Below are 21,899 nucleotides of genomic sequence, written 5' to 3'. Positions count from 1 at the left end.
CCCACATAGAGATTTCTCAGGAGACAGATGAGGTAATCAGGCACTCCCATTTCTTTAAGAACTTGCCATAGTTTGCTGTGGTCAACACAGTCAAAGGCTTTTGCATAGTCAATGAAGCAGAAGTAGATGTCTTTCTGGAACTCTCTAGATTTCTCCACAATCCAGCGCATGTTTGCAATTTGGTCTCTGGTTCCTCTGCCTCCTCTAAATCCAGCTTGCACTGCTGGGAGTTCTCGGTCCACATGAGGATTACAAAGCTTAATAAATGCAATCAAACATTTATTTGCTGAACATTGGACCATAGCTGTCAACTTTTCCCTTTTCTTGCGAGGAATCCTATTTGGAATAAGGGAATTTCCCTTTAAAAAAGGGAAACGTTGACAGCTATGCATTGGACAGGACGATGTATTGTCATGCGCATGGTCCTCTTGCAAATTCTGTGTTTGAATGACCTAGGACTGCAGCTGGCATATATTTTCAGATCCATAGAGAATCAGCATCATGCTTTTCTCAGGAGTGCCTTCATTTCTAGATCACCCCCTGCTGAGAAAGCTTTGTTTCCTCGTTTAATCTGCCCACCACCCCATTAACTCAAGTTAAATCTAATTATAGTGGCATTTTACTTCCATAATTAACTTTGAAAGCATAGCTGATTGCTGAAATGAGTAACTTGCAGTGCCAAATAGGGGAGTGTTAGAGCCCACCCAATGACACAAATAAATACATGTTTGACTAATGGAACTTTTGCCAATATAGTCCTTGAAGGGGAAAAAACCTGCTGGAAGGTCTTTTTCATCTATGACTGACTATCTTTGTGAGAGGAAAAGACCTAGAAAGAAAATCCAAAGAATGAGGCGGATGTAAAGGTGGTTCATTTATTTCCATTAAAGCGTTTCTCTACATTTGTATATCATTTTGCATGCAATGCTGGATTTTTTTATATGCATGGCATTTATCAGGTCGCCCCCCCCCCAAAAAAATCTATGCCACTGGCACCCAGATAATATTGCCCTTGACATACTTTCAACAAGTACCCATTTCCTAATAGTATCAATTTCTGCATATTCCATAAGTTTTTGTATCCATTCTTCCTTTACTGGGACTTCTGTTTCTTTCCATTTTGAGGCAAGTAACATTCTTGCTGCTGTAGTAGCGTACATAAATAAATTTCTATACAATTTAGGTAGTTTTGTCCCTATAATTACCAAAAGAAAAGCTTCTGGGTTTTTTTTTAAATAAAAGTTAATTTTAACATCCTTTTCAATTCATTATATATAATTGGAAATGATATATAATATATAAAGATTTGAGGAGTGAGGTTATTATCCCTCTACTACTATCCATACCAGATTGCTCAACCATTGCTACTGTGTTCTTTCTTTGAGTAGATCAAGATGATCAGGTAACAGCAAAAACTACAAGGGGCAGTTAGAATAACATCTATTATTTGATTATTGATGTAAACCTCCAAAATGTATTTTGTGTAGTTAAGTTTATACCTCCGTCTTCAGTACATTTTATTTTATTTTATAGCGATGGCTAGTGGCTGATGCTTCTGATCTTCTGAGGAAGAACGCAGAAGACACATACCATATGAGTTTTCCTCCAATAAAAAATATTTGTAAGTATATATTACATGCATTCCTGACAATACCAGGAAAAATTGGAAGCTGCAACATCTTTTTAAAGCAGGCTCTCAGTGCAATCCTATTTTCCATTTATCCTAGCTAGGCAGGAAACTTAGCCCTTATATACCAGCAAACAGCACGCCGTCAATGTAACTGGACCATGGAATAAGAATAGCCACCCATCCCGCTGTGATTTCAACAGGGCATGCAAAACCATTGTGATTTAGTGGACACTATTACTTACAGTCAAACCTCGTTTCTCGAACAGAATCTGTTCCGGAAGCCTGTTTGGCTTCCGAAATGTTCAACAACCGAGGCACTGCTTCTGATTGGTTGCAAGAGCTTTTTGCACTCAAGCAGAAGTCCCATTGGAAGTTCAGATTCTGAAAATTGTTTGGAAACCAGAGCATTTACTTCTGCGTTCGGTGTTCGGGAGCCGAAATGTTCAAAAACAGAGCCTTTCAAGAACCGAGGTTTGACTGTCCTTCCTTCCTTCCTTCCTTCCTTCCTTCCTTCCTTCCTTCCTTCCTTCCTTCCTTCCTTCCTTCCCTTTCCCCAGACTGGGACTCAAAGCAGCTTACAGATAAAAGAGAAACAGCTAAAAACATAGAGAATATACTCGTGAAAAGTTATTAAACACAAATAAAATTAAAACAACATATTAAAAGATCTAGTAAAAATACAACAAAAAAACAGGAAGAGAATGCTCGGGAGTCCTTTGGTTGGTCCTTATTACTGAAAATGAAATAAATAAATTTAAATCCCAGGCGAAATATGGACTCCTTGGAATAAGGCAATTCATGGTTTCTCTTACCCTTTGGGGAAATGGCTTGCATGAGCTCTGCTGAAATTAAGGAAGGCTGTGCAAGGAGAGTGTATCATCAGGACTCATGCCAATAACATGCTAAGGAACATTGATTCCACTGGAAAACATGTATGTACCGTATTTTTTGTCCCATAGGGCGCACCAGCCCATAGGACGCACCTAATTTTTTGGGGGGGGGGAAATAAGGAAAAAATGTTTTATTCCCCCCCTCCCCAGGCGTGGGGCTGTGGTGGGGGAAGCCCGAGCTTCCCCCGACGCCAGCCCCCAGAACAGGCAGCTCTCCGCAAAGCTCTGCGCGAAGCCCGAAGCTTGGGGGGGGGCTGAGCTCAGCGCCCCCCCCAGGCTTCTGGGTCCAGGCAGCTCTCCACAAGTGGTGGGAGAGCTGCGTGACACATTTCCCCTTCATTTTTGGAGGGGAAAAAGTGCGTCCTATAGGGCGAAAAATACGGTACTTCTTGCTAGAAATTCTTGGGACCAGCTTGTCTGACACATTGGCAACAGCCAGTACCTCCCCGTTTTCTACAGAAGCTTCGCATACAGAGTCATGCTGCTTTGTTACTGGCAATGTTCTTTTTAACAGCTGTTTCTTCTGGTGCAAATTATCTTAGATCCTGCTCCCAGTTTACACAGCGACGCTTAAATAATCATCAGCTGCATTTTTATTTCCGGAGTGTCATTCATCCATCTGCACAGAAGACAAAACAACTGCTTTACGACCTTTGGAAGAAGAAATGTTGTGCTCAGCCTATAAATAAGAAGGAGAATGTGGAGGAGACATGGGCCTTCTCTCCCATTCACACAAAATGACTTGTTTACACAGTGAGGCTACCCTGAGATGATGCTCCATTAAGTCAGCACAATTACTGCTTTGTCTATGTGTTAAAAGGGTTAATTGCAGTGAGCCCATAATGAGGGCAAAGACTGAAAGAATTGGAGACTGCTGAGTTGCCTCTGTTTCATCTCAAGGTCGAGTATTTAGGAAAACCTCGGTGTGACTGATATCTCAGGCATGGTGAGTGAGGCAGAATTCGGAATTTATTGCCTGCATGCAAAGACACAAAGCCAAGGTATGGGATCGTGTCTTGGAGATTATTTTGCGATCTTCTGTTTGAAGAAGAAGAAGAGTTTGGATTTGATATCCCGCTTTATCACAACCCGAAGGAGTCTCAAAGCGGCTAACATTCTCCTTTCCCTTCCTCCCCCACAACAAACACTCTGTGAGGTGAGTGGGGCTGAGAGACTTCAAAGAAGTGTGACTAGCCCAAGGTCACCCAGCAGCTGCATGTGGAGGAGCGGAGACACGAAGCCGGTAATAATAATAATAATAATAATATTTTATTTATACCCTACCCATCTGGCTGAGTTTCCCCAGCCACTCTGGGTGGCTCCCAATCAAATGTTAAAAACAGTACAGCATTAAATATTAAAAACTTCCCTAAACAGGGCCACCTTCAGTTGTCTTTTAAAAGTAAAATAGTTGTTTATTGCCTTGGGGGAGGGGGGAAATTGGGGGGGGGAATGATGAAGATGATATGTTATAAGAATTTGTTACATTATTAATAACATTATTTTTTTTAAAAAAAGAGACTGTCCTGCTTAGGGATGACTGGTGTACCCTCTGATTCCCCCCTGTCTGCGCTCACACTGAGACACTCAACCTCCAGCCCTGTCATGGAAGGGACTTATTCTTCTGACCCCCCCTTGATCGCTCCAACTTCCTGCTTTAAGCAACTCCCAGCTCATCCCTTCCCTGGTCTCCTCCCCAGGGTCCCACCACCAGGACCCAGGGTCTAAGTCAGCAGTTCTCAACCTGTGGGTCCCCAGATGTTGTTGGACTACAACTCCCATCATCCCTGAGCTCTGGCCTTGCTAGTTAGGGGTGATGGGAGTTGTAGTTCAACAACATCTGGGGACCCACAGGTTGTCTTCCCAGGGTGTGGATGGGCGGGTGTTCCTAGGCAGGAGGCTCCCACCACTCTTCCTTATCTAGCCAATCCCTGACACACAGCTATTATAAAGAATGACATGACCATCTGCTTGTGTTGACAACACAATGTGTTGCTAGCATGTATGGAGGTCTCTGCTGGACCAGACCAATAATCCATTTTGTCCTGAATCCTGTTCCCCACAGTGGCCAGCGAGGTGTCTCCTGGTCATGCCTAAACAGAACATGATGGCAATCGTCCTCCCCCATTATTATATCTGTCAGGGAACTGCCATCGGAGCCAGAGGGAGAGGGAGGGCTCCAGAGGGGTTCAGGAGAGTGTCCCGGGAGGGAGAGAAGTAGCCCATCTGCTGGGGAAGGAATTCAGCCTAGCACCAGTGGAGAAGGGGGGCAGATGGGGGAATCGGAGAGGTGGCTCCATGACTCCTTGCCGGAGACCAGCGGGGAGAGCACTGGTCCTCCGCTGCCCACACCCTCCCTGCGCAGAAGGCTTCCGCGCAGGGAGAGTAGGCAGTGACTAGGCGTCAAAGAGCTTCTTTGCTGGAAGAAGTTCAAGAAACGCCCACTGACGGATTCTGCCAGCGATTGAGACAGCCACGGGTGAGAGGCTGTCCAGACAGAAAGGGTTCACCCAGGTAACCTAGCCAGGTGTGGTGTCGATTTACACACGAGCAACCCCTAGAACCATTACAATATCCATATATACTTATGAGGTATGAGAAAGCCACCATGACAGATGCTTTTAAAATTTACAATTATTATTTTTTTGCAATCTCCTTTCCTGTCTCTTCACCATCCCTGCTGAAATATGAAGATGGCACCTGTTTTCTTTCTTACTGGGGACTTCACAGCCTTCCCCAAATGAAACTCTGTCAACTTCTAAAAAGAGAAGCATATGGTTGTCTTTTCCAGAGGCAATGGAAGCTTTATTTCCCCCTCCCTGTAGATTTTGTTATGTGACGATTTCTTCGATATGCATCTTTCCAGCGGGAAACCAAAAGCTGGATAGCTGCCAATTGCAGAACTGGCAATGCATATAAAAATCTGATTTATGCATCTGCAGGATACGGCCCCTGAGAGAAACATGCCCACTGTAGTTGACTTCTCTCTCCACAGAATAAATCTCCAGTAGCATCAGCGAGTCCCAGATGGATGCAAATTCAGCAACTGGTTGACAAGAAAAAACTCCTTGCCAACATATTAGCACCTTCGCCACCTCTTTTGCAGCTAGCCTATTCCATAATCTCTTCCAACTGTGGGTTGCTGATTTAATGTGGCTCTCTTCATTGGCTATCATCCCTTCTCCAGAGACCCTGATTGGTTTAGCTTTTATCGCAGGGTCAAAGGCACGAGGACTACCCCAATTAATGCCCCCTTCTGCCTTGAAAAACACGAATCCCATGTAAACACAATCGAGCGATTTGTCTAATTTTGTGCAGATTCCCAGGGCAAAACTAGTAATGAAGTTACTTTGTGTTTAGTTGTACACAGCAGCTGGTACCTTGGCAAGGCTCCCTCTAATCTTCCTTTGGCTTCTTTGCCGCTTCTCAAATGGGTAAAGGAAAATCTTCTGTCAGGAAAGGAGGATGCGGGTAGATCAGGGGGTGTGCGTTTGCTGGCAAGTACTTTAGTGTAGCTTCCTTCTCTGAATGCAAAGCTCTTTTAATTAGAGATGCTCTTAAGATTGCAAGGGAGGGGGGAAGGATGTGATTCATTAGACAAACAAATCCCTCTAACCATTTGTTAACTTAAAATGGATGGTTGCAGTGTGATATTTCTCTCCCTTCAGTCTTCTTATTTTCTTGCAGGTGGGGAAATAGAAGTTTTTGTTGAAAGAGGTTTGATTGCATTAATAAATGCAAGTATTTGCTAAGTTGTACAGAGTTTTAGGTCTATTCCTGCTGTGGTCTAGTAGTGGGGTAGGAGAGGTGGGGGGGAAATCACATCTGGCAACCAATGTTCTCCTTTGGTTTCATACATGGATAAGGTAAAGGTAAAGGGACCCCTGATCATTATGTCCAGTCATGACTGACTCTGGGGTTGTGGCACTCATCTCACTTTATTGACAGAGGGAGCCAGCGTATAGCTTCCACGTCAGTGGCCAGCATGACTAAGCCGCTTCTGGTGAACCAGAGCAGCACACGGAAACGCTGTTTACCTTCCCGCTGTAGCAGTACCTATTTATCTACTTGCACTTTGACGTGCTTTCGAACTGGTAGGTTGGCAGGAGCAGGGACCAAGCAACGGGAGCTCACCCCGTTGCAGGGATTCGAACCGCCGATCTTCTGATCGGCAATTCCTAGGCTCTGTGATTTAATCCACAGCACCACCCGCGTCTCACAATACATGGGTAGATGAGTCTAAAAAGCCCAAGACCAGCCACAATGGAAGAAGAAGAAGAAGAAGAAGAAGAAGAAGAAGAAGAAGAAGAAGAAGAAGAAGAAGAAGGAGGAGGAGGAGGAGGAGGAGGAGGAGAGTAGTTTTGGATTTGATATCCCGCCTTTCACTCCCTTTAAGGAGTCTCAAAGCGGCTAACATTCTCCTTTCCCTTCCTCCCCCACAACAAACACTCTGTGAGGTGAGTGGGGCTGAGAGACTTCAAAGAAGTGTGACTGGCCCCAGGTCACCCAGCAGCTGCATGTGGAGGAGCGGAGACGCGAACCCGGTTCCCCAGATTACGAGTCCACCGCTCTTAACCACTACACCACATTGGTAACACAAGCATTATCAACTACATATCTGACATGTGGCCCTTATAAGAGAAACTGCATTACAAAATTCGAAAAAAATGACATTTTGAAGGATGGCTGTGTTTCGGTTCTCAGCTTGTTTTGGAAACTATGGTTTTGGCAGATTTGCCTTTAAATGTGAACTGAATCAAATCCCTCTTCCCATCCTTTTGAAGCAATATAAGATGCTTCTCAGGTCAGTTAGATGCTAAGCATTTGTACAACTGCAGCCACCAGTGTCTGCTTATCTTTGCGAGGGAAGAGGATGGGGAGGAACCAGAACAACTTGGCCACACCTCCACAATCTCATTGGCCACGTCCTTGTGACCAATGTGACCATCCTTCTAGCAAACCTGCCAGGCCAAATGGCATCAGCAGCCACTGATACCAAGGTGTTTCAAGCTAGGTGGGCTCTACATCTGAGGAGCAGTTAAGATCACCCTTTAACCTCTCCAGTGTTGAATGTCCATTTCCCAAAACTTGGTGGTGGGAGTGAGTATGAAGGGACAGAAACAGGAGGAGATTCATTTTTTTCTTTCCAGATCAGATTGGGTGGCACCGATCTTCTGTTGAAGCCAAAGTTCTCATGGTCCTTTCAATTCCTGGAGGAGAACCATGAAGCAGTGACCCTGAATGTCCTCTGAAAGCCACCAAATTATGATGATGCTCCCCATCTGACTAGGTTACCCCAGTCACTGGGCGGCTTCCAACAAATTAAAACATTATAAAAAGATCATTGTCCAGTTCTCAGGAGAAAAGTGCTCTGATTTATCGATGATGGAGTTTAAGCTCCGTTTTAATCCAGTGCAGCAAATCAATAATTGTCTGTGAAAAGCTTTAGCAAGGGTCAAAGGTCTGACTGGCAATCAAATGGATTGCTGGCATTGAAGCCTCAGCAATTTGATGATCCTGAAAAAGGGGAAGAAAAGAAGAATCCATTAAAAAAAACCTTGATGCTTTGTTGTGAAGGCCAGCATTAGAGGATGACTGATTAGCAGGCAGAAGGTAAAACTAACCTTTCCTGAAAGACCTGAGTCTTGCACCTGAAAGGTCTTGGAAGACGTTCCTGGGGCTGCATTGACAGATATAGCAGCATGCTGTGTGCCAATGGCGCTGCGGCATTTCTCCTGGATGAAGCTCCATTTTGTCAGAGAGGCCATCAAAAAGAGCAGGAATGAAATGAAAAAGTTTTAGACAGAGGTCTCTCCCAGACCTAACTGGAACTGCTGGAGATTGAACTGGACCTTTGGCAAGCAAACAGATACTCAACCCCGGACTGAAATTGAATGATTCAGTTTCACCTGAAACAATAACATAGCAGAATCTCATATCTATCTATATCGATCTACAGTGGTACCTCGGGTTACAGACACTTCAGGTTACATACGCTTCAGGTTACACACTCCGCTAACTCAGAAATAGTGCTTCAGGTTAAGAACTTTGCTTCAGGATGGGAACAGAAATTGTGCTCCAGCGGCGTGGCAGCAGCGGGAGGCCCCATTAGCTAAAGTGGTGCTTCAGGTTAAGAACAGTTTCAGGTTAAGTACGGACCTCCGGAACGAATTAAGTACTTAACCCGAGGTACCACCGTATATCTATTTATCTATCTATATATCTATATGTGTGTGTGTGTGTGTATTTCTGTTTAGCAATCACTCTCTATACAGTATCTTGGAACAATTTAACACTAACAATATTAACAATTAAAAGAATTTCAAACATTAATACAGTGGTACCTCGGGTTAAGTACTGGGTTAGCAGAGTCTGTAACCTGAAGTGTATGTAACCTGAAGCGTATGTAACCTGAGGTACCACTGTACTAATTTTAAATACAATGTAGATCCAAACTGGGATAATAAAATGACCTGCCTTGTGGGAAGGAGGTGGACTGTCAAAAGACAACGATATGCAATTTTTTGGCCTTTTTTAATTTTCCAAATTTTATGCAAATTGGTATCCTCTTTCATTGTATTTTCTTGGTGATGCAAATCCTCTTGTTGACAATGCAGAACTACACACCCAATGAGGGTTGGAGTCAGAAATCAACATGGCCAGGTACGTGCTGGGCCCACACTCCAGCAGGATGTAAACTCCTTTTTAAGCATTCCCTTAACTCAAGGGAAGTGACCTCACACAGTGACCTCTCTAGTAATCAGGAACTCTGTGAGTCTTAACCCTTTTACATCCTTATTTAGCAAACATGCTGGGTTATCTTGTCTGCAAATTCCCACAGTAAGGATCTGTAGAGCTAGGGAAGTAAACCCATGTCTCATGGACTCCCATAACACAGTAACTGCACCCCCCCCCCACTAATCACCCTGGAGTCTCTTAGGTTGGCTGAGGAGGAAGACTCCTCCACCATTTGAGGCAGGGACAACGATACATTCTCCTATATTATTCGACTGCCAAGTTTGCCATGTTCCACATCCATCCACACAAAGAAGCTGCAAATGGATACATACCAGGTCAGCATGCAGCTGCCATTTAAGCAGGCTCTTATGTGGCTGGGATGGATATCAGAAAACAGATTTTCCAGTGAAAAGAAGGAAGCCTGCAGTGAGGACCCTTTAATGAGGAGCCTGAGACAATTCAGCAAAAACAAATCGATTAAATCAGAGATACAATGGGTATTTCTTTACAGGAGCCTGCCACATGCAGCTTCCATTGATTTGTGAGGACTCAGCATCGCTGGGAGAGAAATACAGCAATAATCTAGTCTGTGGGGTTTTAGCTTTCAGTCTCCCACCAGCTGGAAACACCTGCAAAAAAGATCTGGCAGGTTCAGCCCCAGAAAGGCTGATGTTTGGTGCCACTACACTAAGAACATAAGAAGAACGTAAGATGGATGCTTTAGTTGAGATTCCTGCATTGCAGGAGGTTGGACTAGATGACCCTAGTCTATGGTTCTTATCATCCTTGGGATGGGGACCATTCAGGAAGCCTCAAGGGCCTACTGGGAGCCCCAGGGCATCACAATATTTTTCTGTACAGCCTACAAGAACAGCCTGTAAGGCACAGAGTCCAACATTTCTCCGATGAAAATAGGGACATCCTATTCCATAATAATGAGGGATGTGGGTGGCGCTGTGGACTAAACCACAGAGCCTTGGGCTTGCTGATCAGAAGGTTGGCGGTTCAAATCCCTGCGACGGGGTGAGTTCCCATTGCTCGGTCCCTGCTCCTGCCCACCTAGCAGTTCGAAAGCACGTCAAAGTGCAAGTAGATAAATAGGTACCACTCCAGCGGGAAGGTAAATGGTATTTCCGTGCACTGCTCTGGTTCGCCAGAAGCGGCTTAGTCATGCTGGCCACATGACCCGGAAGCTGTCTGCGGGCAAACGCCGGCTCCCTCGGCCTATAGAGTGAGATGAGCACCACAACCTCAGAGTCGTCTGTGACTGGACCTAACGGTCAGGGATACCTTTACCTTTTACCTTTATTGCATAATAATAACAAAAGCCCTTAAGGAGGAATTCAACATGGCGCTACGGCATTCATTCCATCAGGGCAAGCTTTTTGCCTTGCCAGACAGAACAATCCCTCCTCTCCTTCCTGCACATGCTGCTCTGAGGGTTCTGACCCCACAGAACCAATTTGGGGGGCAGGAGAGGGGTTGGGAAGCCCCACTGTGCTAGCAGAAGTCCTTATGCAGGTTTCTGCTGGCAGAACCCACACCAGCTCTTGCATTTAGACTCACAATCTAGGTTACATTTTATACTGAAACCTCCTTGTGTCAATGGCCTGTCTTTCGTTACAGTCTAAAGCCTCATGCGCCCTCACAGTAAAATACATAAATACATAATATAGCAGCAGCTGTCAAAAGTTCTAGAAGACCCTAAACTTCTGGATAGTTTAAATACCTAAAGCTAGATATTAACAACCTGGCAATGAAACTCTGAATACAGTCCAGCTGAAGCAGCACTTCTGAGACCTGTTGAAATTAATAGGCAGAGTTAGTCCCATGATTCCTTTCTTTTATTAAGTGACTTTTAAAAACCACATTTCAGGGCACCCTGCAGCCTTAATGTAGGTGTACCAATGTATATATGAGCATCAGATTAAAGCCTACATTGCACTGGGCTAAAACGAGCAGTGGCAATTCCTCAATTGTTGTTGTTTAGTCGTTTAGTCTAAACAAGGCTGATCGCCGAAGAATCGATGCTTTTGAATTATGGTGCTGGAGGAGACTCTTGTGAGTCCCATGGACTGCAAGAAGATCAAACCTATCCATTCTGAAGGAAACCAGCCCTGAATGCTCACTGGAAGGACAGATCGTGAAGCTGAGGCTCCAGTACTTTGGCCACCTCATGAGAAGAGAAGACTTCCTGGAAAAGACCCTGATGCTGGGAAAGATGGAGGGCACAAGGAGAAGGGGATGACAGAGGACGAGATGGTTGGACAGTGTTCTCGAAGCTACAAACATGAGTCTGACCAAACTGCGGGAGGCAGTGGAAGACAGGAGTGCCTGGTGTGCTCTGGTCCAGGGGGTCACGAAGAGTCGGACACGACTAAACGACTTAACAACAACAAATTATTATTTTCATCGGAGAAATGTTGGAGGGTATCCTTGTGCCAGTAAATGTTGATGATGCATCCAATATTTAATGGCTTTTCCTATGCCCCCCCCCAACACATGGCTCTCCTCTTGCACTTTGCCTGCTAAGCTGCTGCCCCCCCTGGTGCCTGAAGGACATATTAATCTTACCTCCTTGTCCTGACCTGAGGTAGCCCTACAAAAGTGGCACAAAGCACCTTCCTGTTATGCATATTCAGATCCAATCATTTTAATGCTCCCTTGTCATAAAGGAAAACCAATTTCTTTTCTAAAGAGCTATTACACAGCAATTCGGAGAAGAAGCTTTTTCAGGCGCTGCAAAAGTACCCGGCAGGGTGGCTTCACATCCCTGCTGCAGTTTTCCTCTCCCTGCTCCTTCCTTTATGGTCTTGGAGAGGCTGAACGCAGCATAAGAACTGCATCTTTAGAGCAGTTCCTGTGTTGTGTATGCAATGAGGAAATGCATGGAGGTGTTTGGGGGAGAAGGGATTTGATTAGCTTGCTTATTGCTGAGGGACTCATCCTTACCCTACAACATCTATCCGTATTTGTGTTAGCAACATGTATGGTGGTTTGTTTTTTTTTTTACATTTTTAATAAAAAAGTAATATTTACAGAGTACAACCCCGGGGATGCCTACTGTCTACAGAGGTGTAATTATTTCCGAGATTCCTATTTTGCTAAGCTGAAGCACGGCTTGCTTTTTCATTTCTTTGATGCAGTGTGATCTATCCTAGTTTAGACTGGAAGCACATTGGGGTGATGTATTTATTTTGAGATGTGCCACGCACTTTGGGGAAGGGCTGTGATTCAGTGGCAGAACATCGGCTTGCATGCAGAAGGTCCCCAACACCTCCAGCGTAGGGCTGAGTATGTCCTTAGTCTGATTTCCTGGAGAGCTGTGAGCACTGTACTAGGTGGACCAATGGTCTGACTCCAGTTCTTTTTTGGACTACAATTCCCATCATCCCTGACCACTGGTCCTGCTAGCCAGGGATGATGGGAGTTGTAGTCCAAATACAGATGGAGACCCAAGTTTGGAAAACTCTGATTTAGGCCATGCCCTTCAATGTCGAAACATTTTCAGGGCTCCCTACAGCAAGGACGCTAATGTAGGGATCTCCGCTGCGACCAAGCTGATAAAGCTCATTTTCCTCCAACCGAGTCCTTCGGAATCGCCCCCAACGATAATTAGTGACCTGAGCCTTTGATGAGGCCTCAGGCACATTCCCGTTCAGCAGAGAATCCAAAACAGCACGCGAAAGTGATGAGATTTATGGCTACATCGCTATGCTTTATTTCTTACTACGCAGACAGCAAAGAAATATACATCCTCTCTCTATGAAAGCAGTGAGCAAGTGAACAACAAAGGAACAGGAAACCAGTAATGTCACATCCGTCTCTCGTCTCCCGTGAGAGTTCCAGCAGTATGGAATGTGTCTGGAATCCAAACAGAGTCCTGTGACTCTTAGCAGCTGCTCAGTGGCAAACAGAAACTAACAGCTAATACCAATGATAATATCAACAATTTAAAAAATAAACAGAATAAAAGCAGTGTTAGAAGGATTCTTATGGGCTGCTGGGACCAGGGATGCCAACTTGAATAAAACATTGGAGGGCCCAGGTAGGTAAAAGGTAAAGATAAAGGACCCCTGGATGGTTAAGTCCAATTAAAGGTGACTATGGGGTTGTGGCGCTCATCTTGCTTTCAGGCCGAGGGAGCTGGCGTTTGTCCATAGACAGCTTTCTGGGTCATGTGGCTAGCATGACTAAACCACTTCTGCCACAAAAGGGACACCGTGACAAGTGCCAGAATGCACGGAAACACCGTTTACCTTCTCGCCACAGCGGTACCTATTTATCTACTTGCACTGGCTTGCTTTCGAACTGCCAGGAGCTGGGACAGAGCAATGGGAATTCACCCTGTTGTGGGGATTCGAACCACTGACCTGCTGATCGGCAAGCCCAAGGGGTGACACAGCTGGGGACTCGCCTGTGCAGAGGGGAGAGTTCGTAATAAGCCCGCAAAAAGGAAATGGCTTTGGTGGGCAGGTGCTCGGGGGCAGCAAGAGATTGCTTTTTCAAAATTGCCTGGGGGGCCATTTGAAACCAGCCCGGGGGCTGCAAGTGGCCCCTGGGCTAGACTTCGGACATGCCTGGTCTAGCAGATTCGGAATGAAATGTCTCGACTACAGTTGTTTTAAATTTTAAAGGGTCAGGGGTCCCTTTACCTTTACCTATCTGAAATATAAGGGTTCCACAGTAGAACTAAGCCCCCACAGAACTATTTGACTGGGCTTTTCTGACCTTGGCAGGCTGACAGCTGATACATCGGCTCATGAAGAAGTCTCTCCTCCATTTCAGCCCTTTCCTGTGCACTGGGGGTTCTGTACGTGCAAGAAATTTAAAACCCCTTTCTTTCAAATAGCTCCAGAAGCAGGTGGCACAGAAAAACAGCCTGGGGGCTTGTCAGAGCGGTCAGGAAGAATACGTGTCATTATGCCACAAGCATACAAGACTGAATTGAGCTTCTATTATTTCAGTACCTCACCTGCAGCCACATTTTCAAATATTAGACCTTACCATGCAAGCACCACTGGCATGTCAGCAGAACCTCCTTCCAATTGTGTGACTTTGGACAAGACCCTTTGCGTGTGTTTCTTTAATATAGTTTTAGCTACCCATTTGTAAAACACAGAGATTAAATGGGCCTCGTCGTTTCCTGGTGTTTTGTGTTTATAACTGTCATAAAGTGTTTTGTACACCAAAGTGCTCTGTAAATTATTAGTAATTGGAACGCAGGCCTGTCATTTGCATACGGCGTTAATGGAACGTGCAGCTATTTTATTCTATTAAGGCTTACTGAATCCGAAGCAGAAAATGGCCAAGCAATAAGATGAGCAAGTTACTCGTTGGCAGTCATAAGCTAATGCTGCTGTTCATAGTTCTTTTGTGTGAGGAGATGAAGTCAAATTAAACCTGAGAAGGCTGGTGACTTGGGGGTATCGTATGAAATTTCATTTTCTCATGGTTTTTTAATGATAGCTTAACTCCACGTTTCTTCCAAAGTAGCTCAGGACGGCATAAAAGTCACAACTCCATCTTCACATCAACAGATGGGACGCGGGTGGTGCTGTGGTCTAAACCACTGAGCCTCTTGGGCATGCTTATGGGAAGGTTGGCAGTTCGAATCCCTGTGACGGGATGAGCTCCTGTTGCTCTGTCCCAGCTTCTGCCAACCTAGCAGTTCAAAAGCACACCAGTGTATGTAGATAAATAGGTACGGCTGTGGCAGAAAGATAAATGGCGTTTCTGTGCGCTCTGGTTTCCGTCACAGTGTTCCATTGTGCCAGAAGTGGTTTAGTCATGCTGGCCACATGACCCGGAAAGCTGTCTGCGGACAAACGCCAGCTCCCTCGGCCAGAAAGTGAGATGAGCACCACAACCCCATAGTCACCTTTGACTGGACTTAACCACTCAGGGGTCCTTTCCCTTTTACCTTTACAAGTCACAACTCCATCTTCACATCAACAGATTGATCAAGGAAGCTAAGAAGCAATAGTGACTGGTGACCCCATGAGCTTCATGGCTGAGGGAGGACCAAGTCTCCTTGGTCAAAGACTAAGACTATAGACTGTAGCAAAACTTGGTGACGCTCTTCATAGTTCCTCCACCCTCAGAAGTTCAGGGGATGGCAAGCCAGGAGAGGGCATTCTCTGTGGTGGCCCCTAAGTTGTGGAAGTCCCTTCCCACAGAGTTACATCTGGCATCTTCATTAATGCAACCTGCTGGCTTTCGACGTTTGAAGTGTACAAATTTAGAATCCTTTAAAGAAGACTGGAAACCTTTTCTAGTCTATTTAAAAAGTTGTTTCCCATATGTGAAGACCACAGCAGGGGTTGAAGCGTAAGAAAACAGCAGAGTATATTAAGAAACACATTACAGAGGATGAAAATAAGTAAGACGAAACCTTAAAATGTAATTGTATGCAATTTGGGTTGTAAACACTGATGTTGGGTGAGTGGGAAGTCACTAGTTTTGTTGAATTGGAATACAACTGTTGAGTAACACATGTAATTTTCAATATGGAAAAAGAATAAAATATTATTTATTTATCCTCAGCATAGTTCTTGGATGCTCCTTAGTTACTGAGTTGGAACTTTAGCACTTATCTTCTATATGTTAATTATACTTTTGTATTTGCATTTGTTATACAATGGTACCTCGGGTTAAGTACTTAATTTGTTCCGGAGGTCCGTACTTAACCTGAAACTGTTCTTAACCTGAAGCACCACTTTAGCTAATGGGGCCTCCCGCTGCTGCCACGCCACCGGAGCACAATTTCTATTCTCATCCTGAAGCAAAGTTCTTAACCTGAAGCACTATTTCTGGGTTAGCGGAGTGTGTAACCTGAAGCGTATGTAACCTGAAGCGTATGTAACCCGAGGTACCACTGTATTACAATCATTTTAAACAGGCTCAGAGACAAATGTATAGAATTTAAAGTTGGATCCCAACTTTTTGTTACGTGATTATATGACGGTGGGGAAATATTAGATGAAGGGCATTGTGCAGATGAATGGCCCCCTGCGATATAACTTACAGCGAAGCAGACGATGAATAAGTTAAAATAAGAGGAGCCCAAGAAAAGAATAGAACACACCGTGTTCTTCCTTTCTTAAGGATAAAAGGGTGGGGTCAGGAAGACCTTCCACGTACTTTCTTAGTCCTTTTAGGAAAGGGAGAAAAAGGAAAGGCTCACCCCACGAAGGAGGCTGTAGCTTCTTTAAAACGGATTGCTGAAGGTGAATCTTCCCCCATGTACCCCTTATTGATCCTTTGATACAGAGAAAGCTGCAGTTCAAAGCATCCTGCACCCTCAGCAGGCGATTTCCTACTTTGAAGTACCGGAAATACAGGCGCTTGATCTTCTTTGGTGAACCAGCACAGGCATTCGTTCCAATTGCAATGGAAAGGGATGTTAGAAGTAGAATTTAGCACTAAGAACATCTCTTTCTACATATGTACGGATTTAGGTATACCATGATCGCTTACATAGCACCCACCAAGGGGTGGGAGCGAGCCTAAATTAGTCATTTTGAAGTCCCGATGCAGTCAGGAGGACAGGTTGGTCATCACAGCAATTTAATTTCTTTTTTTGATTAAAAATGCAGTAAAATGGCTACATAAAGGTAAAGGGACCCCTGACCAGGCATGGCCGACTCTGGGGTTGCGGCGCTCATCTCGCTTTATCGGCCGAGGGAGCCGGCATACAGCTTCCGGGTCATGTGGCCAGCCTGACTAAGCCGCTTCTGGCAAACCAGAGCAGTGCACGGAAACGCCGTTTACCTTCCCGCCGAAGTGGTACCTACTTATCTACTTGCACTGGCATGCTTTCGAACTGCTAGGTTGGCAAGAGCAGCGACTGAGCAACGAGAGCTCACCCCGTCGCTGGGATTTGAACCACCGACCTTCTGATCGGCAAGTCCTAGGCTCTGTGGCTTAACTCACAGCGCCACCCGAGTCCCATATTTCAGACAGCTGGTCTAAATAAATCCCCTGCACATAGAAAGCTAGCCTGTCAAGGAGAAGGCTCGTTAGGTTGCATGCAGATTGGGGCTCTAAAGACTGAAAGCTAGCTCAGTCGGTTAGAGCATGGTGCTGATAACACCAAGGTTGCAGGTTTGATCCCTGTATGGAACAGCTGAATATTCCTGCATCTCAGGGGGTTGGACTAGATGAGCCTCAGGGTTCCCTCCCAATCTATGATTCTATGATTCTTCCATACAGAAAGAAAAAAAGAAAGTTACATGCATCTAGAAAAGTAGATGCTGTGGAGAAGGGCTCTAGTCTAACATGCATCCACAACATGCTAGTTTCATATATGTAGTGTGCTTTTCCTTCATGGGGTAGCTTTGAATCATGTGAGCAATGACTTGGGATATTTCTAAAATTCTTGTTATAACAATGCTTTGCCATAGCCTTCTGTCACGGCTCCCTGCTGGTGCCTGGCTTGGGAGAATGGCAGGATATAAAATAAATGTTTGTATTCTATGTTTTCAACATGTTTGTGTGTTTTAACCTTGGTGATTTTTTTCTGCTTGTACAGTGGTACCTCGGGTTAAGTACTTAATTCATTCCGGAGGTCTGTTCTTAACCTGAAACTGTTCTTAACCTGAAGCACCACTTTAGCTAATGGGACCTCCTGCTGCCGCCACGCCACAAGAGCACGATTTCTGTTCTCATCCTGAAGCAAAGTTCTTAACCTGAAGCACTATTTCTGGGTTAGCGGAGTCTGTAACCTGAAGCGTATGTAACCCGAGGTACCACTGTAAATACTTTCTGGTCCTTTTGTAGTGGGAAACAATGCATAAATTGAACCAGAGTAGCGCACGGAAGCACCAATTACCTTCCCACCAGAGCGGTACCTATTTATCTACTTGCACTTTGACGTTCTTTCGAACTGCTAGGTTGGCAGGAGCAGGGACCGAGCAACGGGAGCTCACCCCGTCGAGGGGATTCAAACCGCCGACCTTCTGATCAGCAAGCCCAAGGCTCAGTGTTTAGACCACAGCGCCACCCGCATCCCAATGAGGTTGTACATATGGCTATATTCTCATTCTTTTCATGCAATAATTTACCATTCTGGAGGATCGTAGGCAGTCCTCAGTACAACACCACACAAAAATAATCTGGATTTATTTAGGTATATATAGTCATGGCAAGATGTTGCTGCCTCAGCTTCTAAGCAGTTTTATTTATTGGCTGACATCTGTCTGTCTCAGGAGACCATGGAGGAGTGCTCCTTTGGGGGTGAAGTCAATCTGTTGGAAGGTTACAGCGCCTTTTTATTTATACAGGGTGTTGAATTGCAGTGATTATGGCAGTGAAAAACATGATTATTTCATTGCAATTTATTTTTGGACTTATGTATCAACATTGGTTTTGCACACAGAGAAGGCTATAAATAATAAATTGTTTTAATTTGTTGTTTTTAATGATCAAAATCGCTGTTTTGCAATCTTTTATTATCGTGTACTTCATGCATGCTGTTACAACACAAAGGAAGGAAACGATACTAATGAACTGATGGAATTCAAAGCTCTGTCCAGCTCTGTATGCTGGTTTTTTACTCTTTAAATTATTGTATTTTTATGGTGTTTTTGAAATTGTGCATTTTGGGGAGACTGCCCACTGGGTAGCTGTGGGCTGGCGAGGCCCCCTAGATTTAGAGGCCCTAGGCTTCAGCTAACGGGTGGCGCTGTGGGTAAAACCTCAGCGCCTAGGACTTGCCGATCGCATGGTCGGCGGTTCGAATCCCCTCGGCGGGGTGTGCTCCCGTCATTCGGTCCCAGCGCCTGCCAACCTAGCAGTTCGAAAGCACCCCCGGGTGCAAGTAGATAAATAGGGACCGCTTACCAGCGGGAAGGTAAACGGCATTCCGTGTGCTGCACTGGCTCGCCAGATGCAGCTTGTCACGCTGGCCATGTGACCCGGAAGTGTCTGCGGCCTATAGAGTAAGATGAGCACACAACCCTAGAGTCTGGCAAGACTGGCCCGTACGGGCAGGGGTACTGTAATGGTTATAGGGGTTGCTCGTGCGTAAGTTGCCGCCACTCCTGGCTAGGTTGCCTGGTTAAACCTTTTCTGTCTGGACAGCCCTTCACTTCGTGGCTGTTTCAGTCACTAGCAGAATCCGTCAGTGGGCGTTTCTTGAACTTCTTCCAGCAAAGAAGTTCTTTGATGCCAAGTCTACGCCTACTCTCCCTGCGTGGAAGTCTTCTGCGCAGGGTGGGTGTGGGCAGCGGAGGACCCGTGCTCTCCCCGCTGGTCTCTGACGAGGAGTCCTGGAGCCCCCTCCCCGATTCCCCCATCTGCCCCCCTTTACCCCTGGTGTTACGCTGATTTCCTTCCCCAGCCGATGAGCTGCCTCTCTTCCTGCTGGGCCCTTCTCCAGCATCGCTTGGGAGCCTTGCCTCCGCCTCTGGCTCTGATGGCAGTTCCCTGACAGGTACCTTTACCTTTACCTTTAGGCTTCAGCCTACTTAGCCTATACATAAATCCGGCACTGGTTGTTGTATCAGCCGCAGTGACTGCCCTCTAACTACTGAACCACCTTTAGTGTTTCGTTGCTGACATTTAAATCCCTAAACAACTGGGGACCAGTATGCCCAGTAGGTTAATACAGACCAAACCAATTTATAAGACCTTCCAAGGGGATCTTGCAGGTTATTTCATGATTTTTGCTTAGGGGTTATCCATACTCGCCTTCCCACCAAGCTTTCCAGGCAGGGTCCATGATATAAAGCTCCATTTCTGAGCACCCATCCCCTTGCTTCAGAGTTTCCCCCATGTAAACCTGTTCTTTACCGCTGAATCGGAACAAAGGGCAATCTGCTGAAAACCTGCATTGCCATTTGTTGTACAGTGGTACCTCAGGTTAAGAACTTAATTCATTCTGGAGGTCTGTTCTTAATCTGAAACTGTTCTTAACCTGAAGCATCACTTTAGCTAATGGGGCCTCCTGCTGCTGCTGCGCTGCCGCCACACAATTTCTGTTCTCATCCTGAAGCAAAGTTCTTAACCTGAGGTAATATTTCTGGGTTAGCGGAGTCTATAACCTGAAGCATCTGTAACCTGAAGCGTATATAACCTGAGGTACCAATGTAATTCGTTTTGAATCTGTGTTATTAATCTAAATCTGTTCTTAACCTGAGGTACCACTTTAACTAATGGGGCCTCCCACTGCTGCCACGCAATTTCTGTTCTCATCCTAAAGCAAAGTTCTCAACACGAGGTACTATTTCTGGGTTAGCGGAGTCTGTAACCTGAAGCGTCTGTAACCCGAGGTACCACTGTATTTCAGGTTTTTGCAGGGAATGCTTCAGGCTGGAAAATGGATACAGGGGTGTAGTGGGGTGTGTGTGCCAGGCGACCCCCTTGCAGATGAACCCAGAGCAGCCTGGCCCAGCGCTTCTCTTTGCCTGCCAAGGGCTGCGTCAGCTGGCCGGGTTTCTCCCTGCGTGGTCAGGCAGGCGGCTCAGCGCGGCCCCACTTTGCTCCAGTGGGGGTAGGGTCACTCTGACGGTGTTGGTGGCAAGGACTGGAGGCCCCCCCCCCAGCAAAGTGCGAGTGGGTGCCTGTCCAAAGTGCCATCAGCCGAGGTTGCTTGGTCATGGAGTTTTAAAGTGCGAAACTGTGTGGAAAGCAGGGGTCAAAAGCTATGTGTGAATAAGCCCTCAGTGACATTGCAAAAACAGGCTTCTTTGGTGATAGCCACCACCATCTGGAATGCCCTCTTTGGGTAGTTCATGAGGCTTATACAGTAAGGACCTTTAAACACTTCTTGAAAACATATGTGTATATCCAAACTTTCCTGGACTTTGACTCTTAATTTTTAATTTGGTATTTTTCACACATCCCTGCTTTGCGATTGCCAGGGAACTGCCATCGGAGCTAGAGGCGGAGGCAAGGCTCCCAAGCGATGCCGGAGAAGGGCCAAGCAGGGAGAGAGGCAGCTCATCGGCTGGGGAAGGAAATCAGCGTAACACCAGGGATAAAGGGGGGCAGATGGGGGAATCGGCGAGAGGGCTCCAGGACTCCTCGTCAGAGACCAGCGGGGAGAGCACGGGTGCTCCGCTGCCCACAGCCTCCCTGCGCAGAAGACTTCCGCGCAGGGAGAGTAGGAGGAGACTTGGCGTCAAAGAACTTCTTTGCTGGAAGAGGTTCAAGAAACGCCCACTGACGGATTCTGCTAGCGACTGAAACAGCCACGAAGTGAAGGGCTGTCCAGACAGAAAAGGTTTAACCAGGCAACCTAGCCAGGAGTGGCGGCAACTTACGCACAAGCAACCCCTATAACCATTACAGTGATATATACAGTGGATGCTTGGGTTGCGAACGTGATCTATGTGGGATGCACTTTCACAACTCGCAGCATTTGCAACCCACGTCTGTGCATGTGCGGATTGCAATTTGAGGTTTCTGAGCATGTACAAAGCGCAATTTAGTACTTCTGCGCATGCATGACCGCTGAAAGACAGAAGTAACCCGTTCCGGTATTTCCGGGTTTCGGCGGTCCGCAACCTGAAAAAAACTCAACCTGAAGCGGCTGTAACCTGAGGTATGACTGTACTGGAGTCTCTATTTTCAGCTCGTTTATAGGGAATTTTATCGAATGCCTAAAAGATCTGGATATCATCAGGCGTGTTGTGAAA

Source organism: Podarcis melisellensis, assembly GCF_964234715.1.
Source record: "Podarcis melisellensis genome assembly, chromosome: 17".
Lineage (NCBI taxonomy): Eukaryota > Metazoa > Chordata > Lepidosauria > Squamata > Lacertidae > Podarcis > Podarcis melisellensis.
This window is presented reverse-complemented; position numbering follows the sequence as displayed.